This window comes from Ammodytes marinus (genome assembly GCF_949987685.1).
Source record: "Ammodytes marinus genome assembly, chromosome: 13".
NCBI lineage: Eukaryota > Metazoa > Chordata > Actinopteri > Uranoscopiformes > Ammodytidae > Ammodytes > Ammodytes marinus.
In genome coordinates, this window is record NC_137217.1 from 20121092 (window position 1) to 20130450 (window position 9359).

The following is a 9359-nucleotide window of genomic DNA, read 5'->3' on the forward strand; positions in this document are numbered from 1 at the left end:
ACCTGGGCAATACTGTAGTCCAACTGTGGCTGCCCCAGGTTTCCTCCCGTTTACCTTTTTTCTTTTGCAGCCTGCTTGAGTTGAGTTGTGGGATTGGTTTCAATAAATTACATTGTGGTTTAAATGACGATTCTTGGTTTCATTGTGGTTCATGTTTGTGTTTACTGGCCGGCTAACGAGCCTGGTATGGTCGGCCGTAACAACCTATTGCAATGCTCCAAAGGATCAGCAGGTGGAAACGTGTCCTTGTCTCAGGGCCAGAGGCTCAGCATGTATGAGTGTACAGTACGTAAGAGGAGAGCTGCTATGCAAAATCATCCCCAGATCAAGATCTAAATCTGTTAAGCGCTGACATTTAATACACTAGCTCATTATATTATGTGAGCGCCAGACTTTTATTACTTGATCCTACAAGCTTATGGTATTGAAGTCTTTATTTTGAGTATCTTTGTGTTCCTGTACTTCTACCTTTTGTGGAAAGATTTGTTGTTCCAGCATCGACATCTTTAACGGGCGATGATGTTTTTGGATTAGGGTAAGAAGAATTGATATTAGTTACGTAGAGTGAACATTTGTTTCATCTTTCTCACTGCACATATTAAGTACACGTGTAACTAAATTACATCTTACCAAATCGAAAATTGAGACATTAACAGGCCAATAGGGTAGTGTGAGTAAGAAAAAAATAATATATATATACAAAGTGTCAAGCAATGAGCAACTATGAGGATCAAAACTAAAATTTCAGATGTTAGATAAGTCATGTAAATCATGATTCTGACAGTCCACACTGTTTCAGCAATTTCTTAATGTCATGTAATAATACCTTTGAACAGGCCATTTAGAGATGTCGCTTGGTATGATTTCTCGGTGGTAACAAATAGTGAAATTCAGTGTCTAATTCTGAATCTGTTCTGTGCAGCATTGCATCTGTTTCTGTCTCCAGAAGCAATCGTTTCTGTCAAAGGAAAGATTGATGGCAGCAATATTGCCAGCCAATCAGTCTAGTGTCTCATAAATAATTGTATTGTTAATGAAACTGCTGATTAGGAGTGTGTGGAGCAGTAGAATCTCAACAACTTACGTAATAAAATATAATTGTATTATAATTATATACCTCTACACTTAACAATCGGAGCTTAAACAAATCAATAATGTTCCCTTTAAGTGTTTGTCCTGTCCAAATGGTCCGTGTGCAACTGTGAGGGTAATCAAGATCAGAGCCGGCCCAAGCCTTCAGGGGGCCCTAAGCGAAATATGATTGGGGGCCCCTCTCCAATGTTAGCGCTGCTGAAACTATAGATCTTTGTTAAATATCATTCACACACCCAGTGTTTTCCGCTAATGCCTCCACTGTGCGGCTGTGCGAAAATATTAGACAACCGAGATTCAGACCCTCCTAGGGGGGTCCGGGGGTATGCCCCCCCGGGAGATTTTTTTAACCTTTTTAAAGTGAAATGCATGAATCTGGTGCACTTTGAGAGGAAAATTAAGAGGCTAAATCTGAGAAATTTTGTGTGAACAAATAATTTGGAGACACTGGGTCAGATGAATTAGAAGCTATTGAAGAAGGACACATGGATTTTCCATCAAAATATTAATATAAAATAAAATATTATGGGTTGGAATTGGAGCTCTTTTTCTTTTATGGGACATATTTCTCTGTAATATAGTGAATGCATTTAAATGCAGTGTGAGGAACGAAGCAGAAGAACTCTGTTGTCCAGCTACTGTATCTTTTTTTCCACAGACAAGGCTGACATAGGCTATAGACTATACACAGTGCATGGGCAACTGAGGGCAGCCCCATTTCCAATTGCTTTTAAATAAACTCAATACACACTGTGCATGGATGTGAACGTGACATGATCGGATAATTTCGGATTTCCTCCCAGATGAACTGATTCAATTTTTAGGCTATTAATTATCTAGACCAGGGGTTCTCAACCTTCTGCAAGCTGGGCCCCCCCAAAGCTGGGTCATTGCAGTTGGGCCCCCCCACCGACCCTGACACCCCCCCCCCCCCACACACACACACACACACACACACACACACACCACCCTACACAGACAGATAGATAGATAGATAGATAGATAGATAGATAGATAGATAGATAGATAGATAGATAGATAGATAGATAATCTATTTTGTTATTATCACAAGGGCTAGGCCAGTGGCGCACCTTTGAGTTGAACATTGGGTTTAGGGTTGGGGTCCGGAAATTTCTTATATTTTAACGTTAAATTCTGGTGCACTTTAAAAGCTATGAGATTGTATCAATGAGACACTGAGGAAATGTTTTTTTTTAATCTCCTTAGAAGAGAAGAAAATAGTAGCCTAAATAGAACATACACAGAATAAATTCTACAATAGGTATACCTGTTATGAAAAAGCTTCACAAAACAAAGTCTATGATCAATGGGAAACACTGCCGTCTGACAACCCAGTTCAGAGAATGTTTCAACTATTGAGTCTTGGATTTGGAAAGTGGCCAGATTTAGCTCAAAATGCTACCTGCGATTAATGTGCTGTGCAGCCTGAACGCGGAGTTGTGTGTGTCTCAGTGGCGATTCCAGGAAATTTTGACTGGGGGTGGCCAAGGTGGGCCACAGAGCTAGAGTGGGGTGGCCATCGCACCTCTGAATGAATAGCATGTGATATGCTGTACAACCAATTCAAAGATGATTTATAATCCCAAATGCCCAAATCATGTTAGTATCCATTGTAATGTTTGTCAGAAAACTAAACCCCTGAAGGGGGGTCTGGGGGCATCCCCCCCAGAATTTTTTTTTGTGTTTTTAACATGTAATCTAAGCATTCTGGTGCATTCTGGCGAAGATAATAAAGGAAAAAGTCAATATTTATTTCAGTTCAGATGAATAGTAAAATTAGCAAGACAACATAACTTGCTAGCAGCCAGATGCCTAACAACTGGACAGAGGGACGGATGACAACTAGCTTTTGACCAAATATCTTGCTAAAAAAATAAACCTTTATTTATGAAATTCTGCCCTAAGAACATGTTACACTTGCTAACTACAAACTTAAATTTTTTTATTCAGATTTCAAAAATCGGCTGGGGCGCGTGCCCATACACGTGCATGGGTGGCACGCGTGTCACAAGCACGCTTATGCTGTTTGCAAGACCTTTGCTGACCAGAGACCAGTTCTAGTGGCCACAGTACTACCATTAATTTAGTACTTGAAAATTGCAAACTGATCTCATATCAGTGGATTGGAGTGTTTGTGTGATGAACTTGGCAACTACCTATCAAAAAAAGTTAAGAAAGAAAAAAAATATCTGAACTAGGCTACATATCAGGAAAAAAATTGAAATTACAAAAAAAAAAAAAAACAAAAAAAATTCATCCCCCTCGCGCCCCACCGGTTGAGAACCACTGATCTAGACCAAAACATTTTATTCCTTTTTTTGTATAACTCACATTTGCATAGTATGATGTTAATATCAATATATGTTATAATATATATATAATATCAATATATGTTAATATCACAAACTAAAAAAAAAAAAAATATTTTTTTTTTTTTAGGGGGCCCCCCAGGCAGTCGGGGGCCCTAAGCGGCCCCTTAGTTCGCTTATGCCTCGGGCCGGCTCTGATCAAGATCTTCACCTATATCATGGATTCATTGTATCTCTCCTGGCAGGTACAATATTTGGAAGGTAGGATTGCAACACTAATGATAGAGGGAGAGGAGCACGATGGAGAAAGCCAGGGATGAACCAGGGGAATGAGGCTGCATGGAGTGAAATATTAGTTCAGGCCATAAGGCTTAAACTAGCCAATTGATGCTCTCCAATGGTAATAAATGATGGACGGACGGAGGGAATATCTGAAGGCTGAATGTGGAGGGAAATTGCTAAAATGCTATAAGCCTAAAAACAACACAAATTCATGAGAACCTTTAGAGTTAGTGGTGCAGATTTATAATGGACATCAAATGTGTGACAGGAGATTTTGAGCTTCAAGTCAGTGAAGCATCAAAAAGCCATTTAGCTAATAATATAATAAGGTTGAAAATATGACATGCTTTGTTTGAGCAGAAGTGTACGTGGTGAAACCAAATAATACATGTTCATAACAAAGGGAATAATTAGGATCAGTGAGTTGAGTAACAAGCGTACATAGGTCTATGTCTTTCCACAAAATGTTTGAGTGAGAGCGTAAAATTAACCCTTACCATTATTTCCGGTCTTATCCCACAATAAAAAAAAAGGTTTTGCGAGATCTCGCAAAGGGTACTTTTTTTTTTTCAACTGTCAATGCTCTCAGTGAACTAACGAAAATGTTTGTATTGTTCCCTGGTCATAAGCATGACAAGTTGCAACATTAATTTACGATGGTTTATTATTAATTAAGTATGACGTTTGTTTGGTTATGAAATTCAGTTTCCATTTAAAGGTGCAGTAGATCACACCCACATACCATCACTTGAGCCTTACGAGAACATTAGGGCGATGTTCTTAATAAAAGGCTGTCGGGTATCAATGTAAACTAGAAATGCAATTCCTGAAGAAATTGCGGTGTGAATGCTGCGCTGCTGAACTGAAGCTGATGCTGAATAAACTTCACTGCTGAATGTTGATGAAGAACGAAGGATGAATATATCTGAATGAACAGAATGGTTGAAAAATAGAATGTTTGAGAAATGTGGAATATTTGGAAGTTTGAATGGACTTTCTAGCTGGAATTAGGAATTAATTATGACCTTGAACTATGACCTCCAAAATGTAATCAGTTCATCTTTGAGTCAGAATCAACATTTGTGCAAAATTTGAAGAAAAACCGTGGAAGCGTTCATGAGAATGCAGTCACAAAAGGCAATGTCACAGTGACCTTGAAATTTGAACTTTGACCTCTAAACTCTTGTGATGTCATCTCTGAGTCATACTCAACATCTGTGCAAATTTTTAAAGGTCTCATATTATGCTAAATGCCCTTTTTAATGTGTTCTAACATATCCATGGGGCCACGGTGTGCCTAGAGACTGCCAAAATATCAAAAAAAATAACAATCTCTCCTTTTCTCACTCTCCCCCTTTCTGAAACCCCCACCCCTCCCCCCCAATTTACTCCAGTCAGAATTCTCGCCGGCTATGTCGTCACAGCCGGCACAGCCACATCCCCATATTTTCTATATATGTCCATGCTTCCGATGCTTCCCCCCCCCCACATTAGTAACCAGAAATTTCCACCGTGCAGTAGTCTATGATAAAAAAAAAAATAAAAAAAAAAAGTCTATGATAACCCCACCCCCCCATTTCTTATTGGTCCACGGCCCGAGATCCCGTGGCCGAGATCCCATGAGATTCCACGAGATTTTCCCCTGGAAAATTTTCTGAGCGACAGCCATGTTGCTTTCCCCCTAAGCGACAAGAATGCCCATAGTAGCCTACAGCCTGAATGTTACATACACCAACACAGAATGCTTTTGCTCATACTCCACTAATTTATCTTATCCACAGCAGTCTATGCCTCGTTTTTAATAACACAGCGGATAGGAAGCTACTTGTGGGTTTTTGCAAACAGTGAAACTGGAAGGAATGTTTTTATTGGTATTTTTGCCTGACTGGTGTATAGCTATTTAGCTTTGGGACAAGCATTCAGCTTTTGCTCATAAAAACATAATTCTATTACCCAAACCAGCCTGGAAATGCCTCGTTTTTAACAGGACAAAGGATTGTAACTTAATAGTGTGGAAGTGGAACTGATTTGTGCGGTACTTTTAGTTTATTTTATCGTCTGAGTCTTATTTTTAGCGTTAGCGCCCATGTAGCTTCTGATGTAGCACCAAGTTTTGCTCATAACACGCTGTTTATACTCCCCACAGCAGTTTGAAAATGACTCGTTTTTAATAGGACAAAGGATTGTAACTTAATAGTGTGGAAGTCAATTTTAAATATATTTTTTTCACTGATTTGTGTGGTACTTTTAGTTTATTTTATCGTCTGAGTCTTATTTTTAGCGTTAGCGCCCATGTAGCTTCTGATTTAGCACCAAGTTTTGCTCATAACACGCCGTTTATACTCCCCACAGCAGTCTGAAAATTACTCGTTTTTAACATGACAAAGGATGGGAAGATATTCCTGTAGAAATCAAGCTACTGTTTGAAGCTACTGTTTTCACTGGTTTTAATCATGTCAGGTCATGTCAAACTGTTCTCTTAGCCCGGAGCCTCTGGGTAACAACACTGTGTTCGCAGTCACGACTCACGCAGTGTCTCTCTAGTATCGCGAGAGCACGGCAGAGACGGTGGGAGAGCTCCATGGCCATATAAAGAAAGCCCGGCAGAGAGGTGGGAGGGGCCAGCCAGATCGCAGAAATACAGCTCATCCAGGACAATCAGGGTATAGAGGCTTGCTACAATAAATGATCCGAACGGGTTTTTCAGCAAACATCTAAAAAAATAAGTATTAGGGACTACTTGGACCATATAAAATTGACAGCAAAGTGCATAATATGTTACCTTTAAGAAAATCCGGTGAAGTCTAAAATTTGGTGTTGGAACGGGGAATCGAACCCCCAACCCTGTGTTCAGCTCAATCAGGATACTACCATGTAATGCCCTGAAGGAGCTGAACATGTAAAATGTGGAATGAAGTTTATTGGATGAAAAATTACTGAGTTAACGCATCTTGAATTTTCTCCATAAGCTCTCTCTCTCTCTCTGGTGTGTGTGTGTGTGTGTGTGTGGGGCTGTTGTGTGTCTGTGTGGTGTGTGTGTGTGTGTGTCTCTGTGGTGTATGTAGGGTGTGTGTGTGTCTGTGTGTGTGTGTGTGTGTGTGTGTGTGTGTGTGTGTCTGTGTGTGTGTGTGTGTGTGTCTGTGTGTGTGTGTGTCTGTGTGTGTGTCTGTGTGTGTCTGTGTGTGTGTCTGTGTGTGTCTGTGTGTGTGTCTGTGTTGTGTGTGTGTGTGTGTGTGTGTGTGGAGTGTGTGTGTCTGTGTCTGTGTGTGTGTGTGTGTGTGTGTGTTTGTGTGTGTATGTGTGTCTGTGTAGTGTGTGTGTGTGTGTGTGTCTGTGTGGTGTGTGTGTGTGTGTGTCTGTGTGTCTGTGTGTGTGTGTCTGTGTGTGTGTGTGTGTCTGTGTGTGTGTGTGTGTCTGTGTGTGTGTGTGTGTGTGTGTGTGTGTGTGTGTGTGTGTGTGTGTGTGTGTGTGTGTGTGTCCCTCTCTCCCTCTCCCTCTCTATGGAGCATAAGGGATTGGAGTTTGACCTACATTAGCCTATGTCAAAGGCAGGTGCACGTTCAGTGGTCACCATGGTAACAGACAGCTAATCAGTGTCAATTGTAAACAGCTGGTAATCTACACGCGTACGGCCACTTGTCTCCCCAACCAGATCACACAGACAAAGGTTTTAAATGAACGCATAAGCCCAAACTGCTTCTCATATCTCGCAAACCGTTTGTCTGACAGAAAAAATGATCGTACTTTGAGAATCAGAAGATTCCAATTAATATTCAGTGTCAAATGTGTTTCTTTAATGTAAAAACTTTTGAGTTGAGAGCAATTTACGTTTAGATTTCTGGTGTTCTTTTTTATTCCCTCTCCTCCACTCTGCCACACTCTAAATATCACTAAAATTGATGTTACATGCATCAAACATGGCTGAGTAATTTGAAAACTATGCATTTTTTTTTAAAGGTTGAATTTTAACAATGAAAGACGAAAGATAGCTGAACTGTTAGTTGAAGAAATTAACTTTGTTGGATGAATTATCAGTGAGCTTGAAGTGTTAGAAATCAGTGCAAAACGCTTCGCGTTTTGTGGATTTCCCAATGCATTCCCAATACGGATTTTGGGTGTAATAAACCTTTAAATATCTCTGAAGTTATGAATTTTATGAAAAAATAGTGAATTATGGAAACGTGCTCCCGTGCAAGATGAACATGGGACACTTTGAATCGAGTTTCTACGATGAAGTTTGAACGAGTAGGAGGAATCATAATTTTGCATGAAATATTAATTTCATAAAAAGTCGAATTTATTTGAAATTATGGATTTTATGAAAAATCTGTTCACGAATAATTGTTGTCTGGAATGAGCTGAACATTTAGACGTAAGAATGGAGTTTCTAGGATGAATCCTCAGGGAGGAGAAGAGATTTGAAACTTTTCATAATTTTGGTTTAATTGCTTATTAATTATGAAGTTATGAATTTTTTTGAAAATTTTGAATGAAAGCAATAATGTGAAAAATGGGCTGAATATGAGGATAGTTGAAGGAAGTTTGTGGAATGAAGCATGTTGAAGATATGGCCGAACATGAATATGGCGGAATAATAAGAATAAATGCGGTGAATATCAAAGCTGTGAATGCTTTCAGCATTCACACCAACTAGTTGGGACTCATTTTTGTGAGGTGATTGGTGGAGGCACATATCCACATTTTAAAGCAATAATAATTTAAGTTTGGATTGTTTCGGAAGATGCTGTTTTCCCAGGTCAGATATGAACTGCTGGGCTTAATTTTGCTTGGAGTTTGGTCAGACTGGTACAGTGCAGTACCAAGAGGACTACTATGTGGTGATAATATTGTTCATTTACTTCTTTATTGGGTAACACAACATGAAAAGTGGCTTGTGTGGAAAATTGTTATGAAACAGTCACTTCATGATGGTTTTCATATACTGGTGTCCTGACCCTCTCAGAAGTGCTCAGAGAATGAAGTCACATGAAGCTAGGTTCAATTCAACACTTGAATGAAGCACACAGGAGTATAGACCATCGGAAACAAACAACTTGTATGAAGCTCAAGCCAGTAGGTTACGTGAGAGTATCTGATAAAGAAATACATGGGGGAAAGAGAGTACACTAGTTCTAAAAACATCAAGGTTGGTTACAAAAACATAGGATGAGCCGGCCAAAGGATGAGGGTGAGTCAGGGAATATAACAATGGCTAGAATCATGAGTCAAGGTAGAATGCTGATTTATTCACAGGTTAGACATGATGATGAAATAAGCTTCACCGTATCTGAAACTTTTTAAAGACGAAAATGCTGTTTTTTGAGCACCTTAATCCCCTTATCTATCACACTGAGCTAAGGCAAACCTGCCATCTGTACAACAAAGCAACCTATTATCTTAAATGATTGTGAACACCTTTTGACTGGCAATGTAATGTCAGCTGTAGTAGATTGAGTGAAATACTTCCAATTGTGTTCTTCATATATCTGACTTAGAACATGGGAAACGTTGTCTGCATGATGATGAGCACAGTTGGCAGCAGCATGTTGCTGGACTGGCCATCGGGCGTACCGGACCCTCGGCTGTGTGACTCAGCCCGGCCAAGTCACACAGCCGAGGTCCCTTCCCTCTCGGGAGTGCCGTGGACAAATAAAT